The following is an 11,659-nucleotide window of genomic DNA, read 5'->3' as shown; positions in this document are numbered from 1 at the left end:
ATTTAACCTTAGTCATGTGGTTAGTGCTGGAAAAGGCCCCTTAAACTAACTTGTCTTGTCAAACACATTGCGAAATAAAAGAAGCTGACCCAGAAGGATCCTTCAAGGTGCAACAGAGGAGTGACTTTACAGATCAGCAGCTTTAACAAAGTAGAGGAACTGACCCAGGATAGGATTAGCTGGATAGGAAAGCAGTATGTTGTGAGCACTCGATTGAGCTGGAACAAGACAGAAGATAAGAATAAAATACCCTTCAGCTTCTTGCAGAACCCAATGCTAAACTTTCTGGGGAACAAGATAAATTTGAAGGAAGAGAATAATTAGCCTTTCTTCTAGAGTGTAATTTGTAATTCATTCTGACTGAAGAAAAAGGCATGGGGTTTTTGTGGAGGAGGCTGAAGGTATCTGAAAGAATCTCTGTGCCTCACCTTTTTGCTTTTTCTAATTTAAGCTTTCTCTTGTAGCTGGTGGGAGCATTTGAAGTTGACTGAATGCAAATAAGAGGGCAGGATGGTCAAGATGCATGTTCCTTTTACAAATTATTTTTCTCTATTTTATGGTCTCCTGTGGTTCCAGCATAAGATAAGATCTGCCACATCTGTTTGACATTCCTCTACGGGAGTGACAGCAAAGCAGAAATTGCTTCTGGGGGAACAATATTCATTTAAAATATATTTTTTAATAGAAAGTTTTAATTTAAAATTAATTTCATCATAACTATATGGACATGCTATCACTCTTCTTGAAAGTAACAGATGACTCACTGTGCTTCCTACTGTAAGTTTTATATATTTTGCTTATGTCATTTCTGGCAAAAATTAGTTAATAGTCACTATAGACTTGGCTGCAGTATACATCAAATACTACAGACCTCCTTTGAGTAGATCAAACTGTTCTACCACTCAGTTGTAGATATTAATTAGATAAAGAATTACTGAATGCTTAATTTTACTTTCTGAGTTGGGGGTTGTTTGTTTTGTTTTTCACTTACACATGATTTGGCACTCCCATATGGTTTAAGATGGTTTATGAGAGCTCTGAATTTCACTTTTGCAAGCTGCAAAGTTCTCACCTGTAAACACATATTTTGAAATGCAGATGAAAGAACAAAATGACATAAATGAGCATTATTGCAGCACTTAGATGTGCAGATGAGTGTCTTTCAATATCCCTCCCATAAGCAGATTATTACAGTAGTGAGGGCAGTCCAAAGCCTGTTGGCTTCAGCTGAATTTTTTAAAAGGTACCGTTCAGCCAAAGAGAGATCTATCTGTTCGGTAGCCTAAGTCTAAAGATTATGATTCATGATGTTTCTCTATATACAATTAGTCAGTTCACTACATGCCATCTCAGCACATTCTCCTGTCAGTTATAGGACTTTTTTAGTCTCAGGTTTTTTTCATACTTCTTGACTGCATAATTACTACTAATGCCTACTAATTAAGCATAAATTCAGGCTTCCGTCTCTGTCGATAACGTAAGATCAGTTCCTCAGCTGGACACATCAGATTTTATGGCTTTTGATATAACTTCTTTTGGTGATGTCCATCAGCTCACAGGAAAGGGAGAAGTCGATGTTCTTCAGTATTCACAAATATTCTGTTAGTCACCTGCCTGTTTCAGTCATTGCATCCCCTCAGTCACACAGCCAAAGAAGGGAGATGGTTCTGGTTTTTTTCAAGCCTGAATCATCAATATGCCATTTCAAGCCTTCACTTAAGCAGGACTGCTTTAGCCTGAAGCAGTCAGTAGCAACAGGAAGAATTTACTTGGACTATCTAATTATTATTTGTGGAGCAGTTCTGTTCAGTAATATTAATGACTGTATAAATAACAAAATAACTTCTTACAGTTTTGCAAGATGTAATTCTCTTTTAATACCTGACCTTCTTATGTTTTAATAAACTTATTAAAATTCCTTTTTTAATTATTAAACGCTCTAGCTATAAAAAGAAAGAAAATGCCTTGGATATTGCCTGTGGTTTAAATATCATAAATAAGAATTTTGCCTTTCCAATATCAGTTGTCAAACCTTTTGTCGAACATCTGTCTTTCATTTAAAGGCAATGGTAGCTACACTGGCTGAACTGCTTTAAAAATATGAATCTATAGATATCACCAATGCAGCTCACTTTTCTACCTTCACTTATCTCATAATAGCTTGTACAGGATATCCAGCTGAACTCTAACTTGGTATAGAAAAGAAAGGACAGCCCCATTTGTGCAAGACTTACACTGTAATGATTACCAGTTTTGTTTGTATCCTGTTAGTGCCCAGGTGACTTGCCTCTTATAAACAACACTAGCACCAAGAATTGCCCCAAAGCCCTACTACCAAAGGAATTACAATCCAAAATCTTTAGATTGCATGTTCCTCAATTTTTTTCTCATAGCTAAGTTTAAAAACTAAATGTTTCTAAAAACATTTCTCAGCAAGTGGACTCTTCCCCCTGTTTTCTTCAAACACACATCACACCCCAGAAACCTGAATGGCAACTCAGTTACACGAATGTGAAGTTAACAGATGAACACAATAACAGCAGAAGATGTGAAATCACTGGCCGTGACTCACTCAGTGAAGACATACCTATTTCTCTCTAGAGAAAGACGTTTGCATGACATGTCAACAGAAGATCTGTAACCACTAGGCAGAACCACTAGGAGGAAAGGCTTCAAGGGCTAATGAATCTTTTGGAAAAAAAAGTTTAAGTAACAAGGTTGTCCACACACAAGCTAAAGTAGCTCTGAAAACTCTTTAAGCTCTGTTTCTTCAGGTAAATCAGAACCCCCTAGCAAACTAGTAACTAATGCCAGCATAGTACAGTTGAACTGTCCTTGTAAATGGAGCAGGAAGAAAAGACTGATTTTAATACCATAGAGGTTGGTTAGGAAAAAATTACCCCAGACTTCCAGAACACTTTTGTCTAAGTTTTACATAAGTATTTGTTTGTGAAAGAAGAAGAGAAGAATCTCCAAGTTTTTTTCTTGCTTGTGTTTTCGGAAATGAAGTTACACTTACCATTATTGAAGCGCTTGAATAACATCTTTTGCTAACTCATACCCTAAAAAACAGTTTGGAAAATTGTGAAACCCTATTTCAGATGCAGAATAGTCTCCTAAAAAGCTAGAATCCAATCTATAGCCATCTTAGCTCTGTAAAACAGATCATTATTTGATTATCAGACACACATGCCAAGTCATAAATTAATATTAAAGTCAGTGATGGGACCTGAACCTTGATCTGGTGGCTTCCCAGGTGAGTGCTCTGCACTTGAGGTAATAGAGTAATTAGACAGCTTTTCCCTCTGAAGGATAATTGCTAATACATGTTAGCTGTTGGAGAGGAAGCCCTCCTGAGGAGCAGGTACGGGTTTCCTTTTTCATTAAAAAAGAAACTTAACTTTTTCAGTGGTTAACCTTCAGCATATTAAAATGTTTAGTGCCTAAGTTAGATAGAAGTGTTCCTCTGAGTAACAAACAATTAAACATAGCTGACAAGTGGGAAAGTAGGACTATGGTTCTGAGACAAACCCACAGTGACAATTAAGTAAAAGCTGCCCTGCTAACCATTCTGTCTAGGCATAACCCACAGTACTGCAAGCCAGCATACAACTAGTAGAGTTGTTGAGAAAGGTAAGAAATCCATGTGATCCACAAGAAGCTCATAAACAGTCTATACCTTGCCTACAATTATAATTTTTCAGAGATGATACCTGAGATGTGTCATGCTACGTGTATACAAATCTCTCTGCTTACACAGTGCAAGGCTTAGTTTCCTCATTTTCCCTAAAATCTGTTCTTGCTTTTAGAGTCATAAAGCTGCTTATATATATGCATATACATTTATGAAATAGATCAGATTAACAAATGTCATTTGATCTAAATCTGTTCTGATCTTAGCAAATTAAGATTACCCTGACCCATACAAAGACAGAAATATCCCATATACTGAGTCTTAAAAACTATAGATACTCAGAAATTCTGATAGATGAAAGAGAATTGTACAACTCATGAATACAAAATGTAATACCATGTCAGAAGTTCAGTTTGGTCCACTGAAATGTGCAGAAGTTTTCCTATTGACATGAATGAAACCAAGTTTAGCGTCTAAATCATTTAGGTCTGATCCTGTCTTCCCTTACATCCTCTGTGATCATTAGCATTTTAAAGACTGAATGTCCAGTAGGTATGAAAAGCTGCTAGTCTATTGAGCCTCAGAATATAAATACCAAGATTTTCATTTCCTTTTAGGCATTTTTACTTCCAGAAAATGTTTTTACTTTCAGCAGCGCAACATACAATGTATCTCAATGTATTACAGGTGAGCACATTATATTGCTGGACAGATTCCATGGGCTTCATCTGTCTGCTAACTTTGAATGAGAGTGACAAAAATCCCTTCAACCGGATTTCAGTGCTAAAGTGAGATAGATTTGAGCACCAGAGCATCCTTTCCTTAATTCCAAATTTTTTTTTGCCTTCTCTTTCTATAGCATCTCTTTCCTTCTACACCATTCCAGGCTGAACTGGTGTTCCAGGAACTCAGCAATTCCTGTCAATCACTAAGAGTTAAGGCCGCTTCCAGAAAATTTGAACTATCAGCATGGCAGCATTAGTGCTGCAGGGACAAGCGGCGTGTCAGCAATAGTAGATGAAGCCATTTACAAATTGCATTAAAAAAGGAAAGGGTATGATTACTGACCCCTGGAAACAGAGTGAAAACCCATTATAGCATTTTTGGTTATCGTCCCAGACTACACAGTAATTTTCATACTATACAATAATAAAGCGCCCTTTTGTTTTCAGGCTACACTCCCCCGTTGCACTACTTTACAGTCAGCATCAACAGTATGCTGGTTACTACCTTCTGGAATAGATGTAAAGTCGAGGTCCTGTCCATAAGTACTTATTGAAAACTGCTCTGTGCTTTTTGCACATTTGGAAAGATTAACTTGCATGTTCTATTTCAACTTCAGTTTGAATAACCATATATGCTAGCCACTCAGCTTAGACTTTTTCAAATAGACAGGTGGCTTTCTTAAATTTCTTTTCATAAATACCTGCACATGTATAAACCTGACATTTCATTCTGGTAACAAAAGACCTGATTCACTTTTTCTATTTATGTTCTTCCTCCATGGATCTGCTACCACACATCCTCACAGAAAATCCCTTGATATTCACGTACCTACTTGGAGAGTAAGTACCTTGCAGTACAAGTGTGAGGTAAGACCATGCCATTGTACTCTGTTACAGATGGGAATTAGAGACACAAAAGTATGAAGGCCCACATCTTCAAAATTATTTATGCACCTGTCTTCATAGATCTTAAATACATTCATGGATTTCAAAACAGTGCATCCATAATGAAAGAGAAAATGGAAGGAAACTTTTGGGAATCTCAGATTAGTGATATTGCCTATTCCCAAATGCAGCAAGTTTGTACATGCCAAATCTGCTAGTACTGCGCAGGACATCAGAGCCCCACAGCCCCTGCGTTTGCACAGGAAGGCAGCACATGTGCAAGCACACACACTTCATCACGGGGAGGATATGTAGAGTTTTATGGATTAAAAGCTGTGGAGAGGAAGATTTCCATTACAACATAAAGCAAACAAAGGAGAGCAGCAGTGAGAATTCTCGCTATGCCACCTTATTGCCAATGTATCTCAGGAAGGACAATTAATGGAGGCCTTGTGTCTGCATATTTATCAGTCCTTTTGCTGAGACTGCCAACATGAATAACTATGAAAGCTACTTGTGGTGCTGGCTGACAACTGTCCTCCGAGAACCTCATCAAGAGCACTGTGACCTACAAAACTGCCTTTTACAGATGGGAGATTTTGAGTCCAGTTTGGGCCTTTGGAACTAAATTGGCTTAAAATGAAGTTCGGCTTTGGGGTTGGATTGGTTGCAGTTGTTACAACTGCAGCTGGGAAGGTTCTCTGGGATATGAGATGCCCCTGTATAAGACTGTTTTATTAAAACTGCTGTCTGAATGTTTTGGAGTGGGAAACTATTTAACAAATTCTGCATCTTTGTCTGTTGGCAGGTTACAGTTCTGTAATTTATTCATCCCTGCTTTATCTGCCAAACTCTCTCCAATTTTTAGTCTATTAATTGGACACCAACAGTGTACATTATGAGTATCTGATATTCATCCTATTGTTTCTGATTCTCCTCTGGGTGAGGAGAGTTCTTGGCAGCTGACTTCCACTGTGACCACTCAGGCTTCCAAGTCCTGCATTAACTTTCTGATTGATGAACATTCTCTAATAGTCACTTGAAATTTACTGCTTCAGCAACATTACTGCCATTAAATTTACTTCTCTGAATATTCACAGAAGTCAGCCCAAACAATATAAATCCAATATGTTACTGAATATAAATTAAGTTAAAAATATGTGTATTAATCTAATAATTTTTTTATTTGAATATGATGGATAATATTTCAGTCTATCATACTGCTGATGTTGAGATATTGATAATATTTTGGTTAGGCAGGCACTGTTTTCAAGGATTTGCAGTCACTACCATTTATGTTCCAACTGACATGCACACCATAGTTTTATTACAGTTCATTTATTAATCTGGATCTGAAGAAACTATTAGTTGACATATTAAAACTGACAATAACTATACTGACATATTTCTTCTTAAACCTGAAATTTGTTTATAATATTGCTAGAACTAAATTTTTCCAGTGTCTAGGATCCAAAAAAAAGTAGTTTATGTAGTGTAATTTGGTTGGGTTTACCATGATTTGCCTCACCCATCTGCATTTTCTGACTGCATTATTTAGCATCATGTTTGGCACAGACATTTTAATCTACCTGGCACAGAAAAAGAATTTTCTCTGGGTTTATTTCAGAATTGCTGAAAGTAGTATTTTAGTCTATTTCTTCATACCTATTTAGGTGACGTTGATATTTATTAAAGGAGCAAACTGTGTTATGATACTGGCCTAAGAGTTTCTTTTAAATTTATCTCTGTCTTTTAAAATCTGAAAGATAGGCTGGTAGAGAAGATATGATCCATGTGACATAATGACCATTCGGTAGTCAAAGAGGCAATTACTGAGTCAATGTTAGCAAGGAGTTCAGGATGTCAGCATGACAAGATGAAACAGAATAGATTCTGCATGATGCCAGGGGCTCTGTATCTGCTTTGTGCTCATTCCATTAATCTGAAATCACAGACTCAACGGATCCATGAATAAGGACACCAGACATCCTTTAGGTTTGGTGGTGGTGTTATTGAATAGTGAGCTCTTATTTGTGGATGTGGAGATTGTGGGTGGTTTTTTTTTCAAATTCTTATCTAAGTGATTATGCAATAGAAAAGAGCCTTTGGGGTACTTAGTTCCCAACCAGTTTTGTTGGTTTTGAAACGGAAAAAAACCCAAACCAGTGTTTTCTACTCACTATGACTTTCTGAATATTATTATTCCTCTAGGGTTGTTCTGGTTTTACATGATTTTGCATTTCCCTAAATTTTCTTAGCTGCCTTTAAATGTTACTGTAAATCCCTTCACCCATCTCCAGCTTGGCAAATCAGCTTTCTCTTTGTTTAACCCTTTGTGGCAAACATTTTTAAAGACACTCTGCTCCCCTCATCTTACTTTCTAAGTTATCAAACAAGACCCTTGGGATCACTGAGGATACAAGGAAATTTTTCTCACGAGGAGCCTAATGCCCTGATCACATTTGGGGTTGAGTAATTGCATTTCATGCATAGTGCATGAACATGTGGAAGAATCTCTTCTTTGCACTGTCAGCTAGACACAGCACTACGGCTCAAACTGTTATTTTTCAGATTGCTAGGAATGTTTTATGGAGAGAAATATATATCTGCCAGCAAAGCATTTTCCAAATGAAGACAGAGCATAAAACCACCCTGCAAGTAACACAAACTGGAAATGGTGACATTTTGCAGTATAACTGCATTTGCTAGCACAGTAATAAGAGGTAAAACCCAAGGTTTTCATGTGCGTGCAACATCAGGGAAAGTTGACAGCATTAGCACACTGCTTGTGCTGGAAAAATACAGGAGAGGCCTCAGCAGTGTCAGGAAGGATTTCTTCCTGACAAACAGCATGTCTCCTGGCTGCCTTGTTCTGCAGCCCTACCAGCCGGGTTCCGCAGTGGCAAGCGAGAGCATGCCCTTTGCTTGGCACTCCCACCAGTACGGCTGCAAGCAAACATCCAGATCACAAACAGAAGTTGTATTTACAGTCTGTGTTGCTCTTCTCTCCTCTTTTGCAAGCGTTTGTCTCATCTTCTCTTCAAGGAAACAATACTGTGTTCTAACAGAAGCAGCATATGTGAGCCACTATCGAGTTATTCTTTCTTTTTCCCCAGGAAAGAGCAAATAATACCATCACTGGTGCAATTGAAAAATGATTAAAAAGGTGTGGGTTTTTTAAAATAAAATCTGCTGCTAAAAGGGAGAGGGAATAAGGGACCTTGCTACAATGAATGCTTTACTTTATACATCAAATGCTTTAAACCACTTACCCTTTTTTCCTGCAACTTTAAAGAAAGGTTAGAAATATTTTTAGAGGTGATTGTTTGCCATGGAAGTAAGTGGGTCAAAGTCTCTATACTTGAAAATCTGGATCTTTTCTCATTATTTAACTCTGTGCAGTGACAAATCAGAACTTTCTGGACTCACTTATTCCATAAAAATTAATGTAATAATCCCCATAGAGAAAAAAACAAAACACAACAACATTTTTTCCCCCCACATTTAGAGAAATAAAGGGCATTTAGTTACCTAGGAGGAACAGAACATGTTATTCACATGCTTGTGGTATTAAATTTTAAAATTTTGCAACATTTGGTAAGAGAGGCAGAAAAGCTATACCAATTGAAACCTGTGAGAAACGCAAAGGCATACCAACATTAGGAAAACAAGAATTTATGTAAATCTAGCTGTCAGAGGATAATGGCTCTATTTTCATAGTTTGGAGACTGGAAATGTTGGCTGTCAGAGGGCTAGGTTCACTTCAGAAACTAAAAAGAAGTCTTTGTTCACACAAGATGAGAAGTCAGCTGATAGCTGAATAGAGACAAGATTTTCCTGTTTCTTGTCTTGTCATCCCACACTGATTTATTTGAGCCTCTTTCTCATTTAAAGGAAAATTTCAAGACTTCTGTCTGATTACAGAAGAAGTATAAAATCCCTAGATCAGAGCATTAATGAAACCCAATGTAGAAGTTGTTTTTTTCCCCCAAGTAACTTCTCAGAGTTGTATAGCTGTCCTTGTTTATTTAATCTTTCCTCATATGGGTATTTTCTGTTGTGTTCTCTTTTGATTTCATAGCAATTCCTAATGTTCTACTTAGTGTTTTGGCAGCAAATCAGCACTAACCTGATGTCTTAAGAGAACAATTTACGATGACTTTAAGATGTCTTTTGTGAGTGGCAATATTTAATTTGGAGCCCATAATGACATAAGTAAAGTTAGAATTACTTTCCTTTCTATAAACAATACTTCGAATTAATTGTCCAATAACTCAATATTAAGTGATCCTCCTGTAACTTTTCCATGTCTGCTATAGATTAAATTGTCCTGCATAAATTTACATCAAGCAGACTTTGTCAGAGAAAATCTCTCTAAATACACAGCACAAAGTTTAGCACAGAGCCCTGCGAGACCTCATTAATAACCTCCTTCCAGCATGGTGACTGACCTAAACTCTAGAAAAAAGTGCAGGGGGAGTCAGGGTGCTGTCAGGACCACAGAGGAGAGGAAGAGACTTGGAGAGGGAAGAGTGGGGACACGAGCAGGTTCCTGAGGGAAGTGTGGGGTGGACAGGGCAGTGTTGGAAAGGAGGGTTGGTTGGAAGGTTGGAAAAGGAGGTTGCAATACAAGGCGAATACACGTGTGAAAAGTGTTTGAAAGAGAGACATGCAGGGGATTTAAGATGCAAAAAAAAGTGCAGGAAACCAGACTTCATTTTCTGCTGTTCACAAAACCCCCTCATTTGTCTTCTACTAAGGTCTTCTTGTTAACAGTCATCTTAGCAGACATTTTCAAAGAACTAACGGTCTCTTCACCTACTGCAGATGATTCTTTTTTATGCAGCTGATTGTTAATTCCTATAACTCTGGTGTAATTCCAGATTCTGAATTAATCTCCATTCACTTTCAGGACGTAACTATCATATTACGCCTTGAAGTCACTCATTAAATTCACCCTATCTTATTCAAGAAGCATGCTGAAATCCTGATGGACGCTTTTGTTACTTCTTGGTTGAAGTACTTTAATGTGCTTGATTTGTTTTGGCTTCCTAATTTCTGTGTGAACTGTTTTGCCATGATCTAGAATACAGGACGTTCTACTCATTGAACTCACTACTTCTGTAACTTCTCTGATTCTGTGTCTTATATCAGACTGTAAAGAAAAAGCTAATGTCAGCCTCAGTGCAAAGCCAATGATGTCACTGAAAATATTTCCCACCCCACTTCCCTCATGGTCACCATCCAAGCCACTAGTTAAATCTGGCTCTCTACTAAAGCCTTTAAAGCACAGAAAGATGCGGCCAAAGTCAAATCATTCAATGATTTTTTTTTTTTCCCCTCATTGATTACCACTAGTGAGTCTTGCAAATCCATTTGCATCATACTGTAGATGGCTGATTTTCAGCAGAAATTATAACTGTAATAACCATAAAAGAATGTGCTCCATACTTAAATTTCTTTATAACATTCATTATGTATATAATTACAAATAATGGTATATATTTAAAAAAGAAAAACCAAACACATAATAAAAGAATGTACATTGTTTCTCTAAAAGTAAAAATACCCTATCTTCCCAGACTTTCTGCATTAGTTTATGATACAGAACAGTAGATTCAGGATTTGCGAGACCACAGGAGAAAGCTAACTGCTGATTAATGTAATCAATACTGAAGACACTACCTTGAGATATTTTAAGGAAAAGCCAAATGCTTGACTGTTGCAGCTGAGGGATCAGGCAGGTAGCTGGACCCATGTATAACTGCTGACTTTTAGCAAAATTACTAGGACTCTAGCCAGATTCAGAGACGCATCTACTTTTAATTTTAGGACCACACATTGTTACTGAACTAGGCCCTACAAATTCCTATAGGATCAGGGGAAGCTGATTTTTCTCCTACCACCATGTTCCTCCCCCTGCAAAGCAGACAAAAGGCAAAAGAGGACACTGCCTCCTGTACACCTCCAACCCTCAGTTCCACCTGAGTTCAGTCCCTCTGAAGCCCTCCTGGACTCCAAAGCCGAGACACAAAGTTGTGATGAAGAGCTTCTGCACTCACACTTGTTACCTGAGGGTTTGCTGCAAGAGCTTCGCAGGGTGTTGCAAAAAGGCAGAGTTATACTGCATGGATGAAGAATCCATTTCAAACTATTGTCCTTGTTTTTGAATCTAGATGTGACATACTCTCAACAGAAGGCAATTTAATAGCCTTGCATTTGTACAGGTGGCTTATAAAACATATATGTCTCTCCTCCAGCTAGTGACTATTAAAGAGAGCAGGTGATACGCAAACACATGATCAAGCCTACTGCCTGAAAATGTGGAACAATTAAGATATTTTACTGCATGTCCTTCTTTGTTTAATTCCAGTATAGTTACAAAGTTATAATCTGCAGTGCCTTAAAACCTAAG

Source organism: Haliaeetus albicilla, chromosome 22 (assembly GCF_947461875.1).
Source record: "Haliaeetus albicilla chromosome 22, bHalAlb1.1, whole genome shotgun sequence".
Lineage (NCBI taxonomy): Eukaryota > Metazoa > Chordata > Aves > Accipitriformes > Accipitridae > Haliaeetus > Haliaeetus albicilla.
Note: the sequence above shows the minus strand (reverse complement) of the source record.